The sequence below is a fragment of the Notamacropus eugenii genome, chromosome 1 (genome assembly GCF_028372415.1).
Source record: "Notamacropus eugenii isolate mMacEug1 chromosome 1, mMacEug1.pri_v2, whole genome shotgun sequence".
NCBI lineage: Eukaryota > Metazoa > Chordata > Mammalia > Diprotodontia > Macropodidae > Notamacropus > Notamacropus eugenii.
Genome location: NC_092872.1, coordinates 50634760 through 50639459, shown reverse-complemented (window position 1 = coordinate 50639459; position 4700 = coordinate 50634760). Strand labels below are relative to the sequence as shown.

At 39.1% G+C, this 4700-nt stretch overlaps 1 pseudogene; it reads left to right on the top strand.

The window, feature by feature from the left end:
* Positions 1 to 1820: 1820 nt before the first annotated feature.
* LOC140522676 (nucleolin-like) lies at positions 1821 to 3668 on the top strand (annotated as a pseudogene).
* Positions 3669 to 4700: the final 1032 nt, after the last annotated feature.

Here is a 4700-nt window from a genome sequence, read left to right as displayed (position 1 = left end):
CTGAATGGTTTCTCTTTTTCTTCTTTAAAGGAAGTATTATTTCCCCCAAGAATCTTCTTCTGAATTCTTTAATTAGAAGAGTTCTCTCTGTCCTTATGCCTCTCAAGCCACTCTGACCTCTCCTATACATTCAATGTTTTGGGATTTATATTTTAGTTTACATTGCATTACATTTGTATTTTAGCTTACATGTTTATAAGACTAAGTCCATCAACTTGATTGAAGGCAGGTCCTGATTGTGTGAACCTAGGCAAGTCCCTTGACCTATGTCCTTATTGGATAATAATAGCATCCAACTCATAGGGTTGTTGTGAACATAAAATGAGATGATTTTTAAAGTGCCTTGTGTACCATAAAGTCTTATAATAATGCTTATTGCTATTATTATTTTGTCATTTTCCTTTATGTCCTACATATATCCTACATTATCTTTGTAGCTTACTGCTCAGCACAGAGAGCCTTGACTATGTTAGACATCTAATAATCATTTGTTGAATTGGACTGAATTGCATTACCTTGCACTGAAATGAATTGAATCATCCTCATTGCTGAGCTGACACACAAAAAGTGATGGTCACTGGAAATCAGCCAAAGCCAGGCTCAAAGAAAGAAAGCAGAGACAAGAAACTATGGGAGACAGATTGCTCTGATCACTCAATCAGTTCTTACTTAAAAGTTAAAAATGCTTAAATGTAATTAGAGGGACCCATGACCCCTGACTCAGGCATACCAAGGGAAGACCTGGAGCAGAGCCTCTTTCTGAGATTGACACAGCTCTACGATGTTGGATAAGTCACTTACCCTCTCTGGATCTTGTTTTCCTCATCTATCAGATGAAAGTATTACATGAAATGATTCCAAAGTCCCTTCCAGCTTTAATCCAATGATTCTAGATGGGTAAGCACAGTTCATAGCCTCTAAGCATTTCTCACCCAGTAGATTTTTTTTTCCGGCATTAGCTTATCACCTGATGTAATATAAATGTTTAACATCACTGCCTCAGGAGATATGGAGGAGGTTCAAAGATCCCAGTACCAGTCCTATAGACAGAAGCAGCAAAACCATATAAAGAGGAAGCTCTTGCATTTTAAAATGCAGGTGCATTATTAACCTGCTCCTAAAACACATCATGAAATCTGGATTTTGGTAAACCGAATCATGATGTAAACATACCAGAAAAAGAAAACTGGGCAAATAATGTTGCAAACTTAGTGAGCAGAGCCATAATTCAGGAAAACCAACCAGTACTTTTGCTCTGGGATGCCAAACATAGAAAAAAGAAACAGCAGAGCTTAGCACCTTGTGAACAAGAATGATTAGTCATAATAGAAAGCTCTCAGATGGCAGACTGAGGCAACCTCTTTTGTTTTTTGTCTTCTCTCTTCCAACTGGCTGCCTCCCCAGCAGTAAACTTGTGCCAGTGTCTAGGGGCTGCTCTCTCCCCATCATAGGTCACAGTTCTCACTGCATCCCAATCCCCTCCCCCAGACATACACACATACACACACACACACGCACATACACGCACACACACGCACGCATGCATGCACGCACTCGCGCGACCACTCACTTTTCATATTGCCTGCTTCAGGGGTCAATTTTGGTAGAAGAAAATTCATATTTATGGTACCATGAATGTTCATCTAATGTATCTGTTCTGTAGATTCTAAATTTTCATGTGAAATCAAGTTCTCTAAATAAAATCTTAGCAAAGCTTTTGTCTCACTCTCTGCCAGCAAAAAGCTGCTTGTGAATGTCATGATCTCCATAGCTATCAACACTGCCTGGATCTGCATCCTCTGCTTCCTAGTCCCAGCACCATGGTGAAGTTCAGGAAGGCTGATAAAAATCAAAGTGAGTCAAAGAAAATGGCTCCTTCCCCAAAGGAAATAGAAGACAGTAAGGATGAGGACATCAGAATAAAGTAGGGAAAAAGAGATTGTTGGCCCTCAGAACAGCAAGATGGATGTGGCTACATCAGCAAAAAAAAGCACCCCTAGCCAAAAAAGGTGTTGTTGCCACTACAAGTGCCAAGAAAGCAGTCATGACTCTTGGTAAGAAGACTGTGACCCCAGCCAAGAAAATGACTACACCAGGCAAGAAAGGAGCCACTCCAGCCAAAGCAGCACACATCCCTAAGGGGTGAGTGGGGGGAAGCAAAAATGGGAAGAATGCCAAGAAAGAGTCTGAAAAGAGGGTAGCAAAGATGAGGAGGATAAAGAATTTGAACCACCCAAAGACACAAACATGGGAACAACTCTAACAAGATTCTGAGGATGAAGAGGAAGGGGATGAGGAGAAAAATGATAGTGATGAGGATAAAGTCTATGAGGATGACTTTGAAGAAGGAGCTATGCATACAGCACCTGGCAAAGGGAAGGCTGTTTCTGGGAAAGTTGGGAAAGCCAAGGAATTAGAGGAGCAGTAAGAAGATGAAGTTAATGAGAAAGAAGATAAAGATAAGGAGAAAGTAGATAATGAGGAGCAAGTACCCACAAAGAAGCATCAGGAAAGAGGGGGAAAGGAAATGGGCAAACAAAAAACCCCCAAAGCCAAGAAATAGGAATTGGGAACTAAAACATCTACAAATTTCAATTTCTTGGCTGCTAATCTGGACTTCAACAAAACCACTTCTGAGCTAAAAACAAAAAACTGGCTTCATGGACTTCTTTGAAAAAAAAATTAAGGTCCTTACCATTGTGGATTACTCACTGGCACCATCAGGAAGTTTGGCTATGCAGAATTTGAATCTGCTGAAGACATGGTGCTTGGCTCTAAAATGAAGCTGGAAAACACAAAAGAGAACAAGAAAAATCAAGATTCAAGGACAGTCTTTGTGTCAGATAAGGTAAATCAGAAGGAGCTTGAAGAAGTGTTTAAAGATGCTGTTGAGGTCAGACTGGTCTACACCAAGGAAGAGACACCCAAATAAATTGCTTACATTGAATTTAAGACAGAAGCAGATATGGACAAGGCCCTGGAAGAGAAACAAAGGATTGAGGTTGATGATCAGGTCCTCATTCTGGACTAACCAGGGGAGAAAAGTCAAGGACAAGAAAGCACAAGAGGTGGGAAGAATAATTTCTGGAACAGCAGCAGCATCAAGCCAGAAGACTCAAAGACACTGGTGTTGAACAACCTTGTCTACAATATTACTAAAGAAAGTCTGTAGGAAGCATTTGAGAAGATGACATCCATCACTTTATCTCCAAATAATGAATGCTGACCTAAAATATGTATTCTTTGAATTTGCCTCTGTGGAAGATGCAAAAGAAGTTTTAAATTCTTATAACAAAATAGAAATTGAAGACCAAGTCTTTGTCAAGACCAAGCTGGGAGCTGAAGGGACAGAAGAAAACTAAAGCAACACCAAGGAAAGTCTTACAAAATGTTGCTCATCAAAGGTCTATCCAAAGACCCAACAGAAGAAACATTGAAAGATTCATTTCATGGCTCTGCGGGTGCCAGGATAGCCCCAGACAGAGAGACAGTCATCTAAAGGATTTGGTTCGGTGGATTTCAACTCAGAAGAAGTTGCTAAAACTAAGAAGGAGGCCATGGAAGATAGGGAGAGTGATCAAAACAAAGTAACTTTGGGCTGGACCAAACTCAGTGGCTTCAGGGCCAAGTAAGTAGTAGAGGAGGCGAAGGAGATTTTGATGGCAGAACTCAAGGAACCTTTGGAGATCCAGGTGGTTTCTGAGGAGGCCAAGGAAGAGAAGGAGATAAGCTGTAAGGAAAGAAGATGAAGTCTGAATAGCTTCTGCCCATTCTCTTTTCCCTTCCCATTTGAATGGACTCTGGGGCCTTTATCCTACTGTCTAATCACTGACAGAACCTTTTGAGGACATTCCAAGACAAACATGCAGTCCAGAGATGATTTTAGAAAAACCTGGATGACATTTCAAGGAGAGAGCATGCTGATTTTAATTGGAGGCATGTTCCATAAAAACTTTTTGCAGAGATGGGTGATAGATGTGGGAGGTAACCTTTTCATCTACAAATTATCTTGGGTTTATAATGTTATGCTCTACAGACAAAACCATTTTTCCCCTACAAATATATTTAGCGGGTTTTTTTTCCATTTTTATCTCTCTTTTTTGTGACTGCAAAGAAAAAAGGCACATGTTTGCTCATGCTTAGGACACATTAAAAAAGTCTAACCTGGAAAAAAGAAAAATCTTGGTCAACCAGATTTCAATAGTTTGGAGATTCAGTGGACTAAACAAGAGTGGCTCCTATTTTGATGGTATTTTTTTGGTTTCCAAAGCATTTTACTTACTACAGTCATGTGAGAGTATAGTTAACTATTATTATCATTCCTATCTTATGAATGACATACAGTCTATAAGGAGTAGAGCCAGCAGAATTCAAAACTGGATCTTTTTTCTTTTGAATAATATTTTACTTTTTGAATAATATTTTATTTTTCCCAATTAAATATGAAACAGTTTTAAAATTAAGTTTTAAAACTTTGGAGTTCCAAATTCTCTCCCTCCCTCCCCTCTCTTCCCCCTTCCTGAAATGATAAACAATTTTAGATAGGTTCTTTTTGTGCAATTGTGCAAAACATATTTCCATATAACTTTTATGTAGTAAAAGAAAAGACCTCTTAAAATGAAGAAAATAAGGAAAGTGAAAAATAGTATGCTTTGATCTGCGTTCAGATTTCATCAGTTTTTTTCTCTGGAGGTGAATAA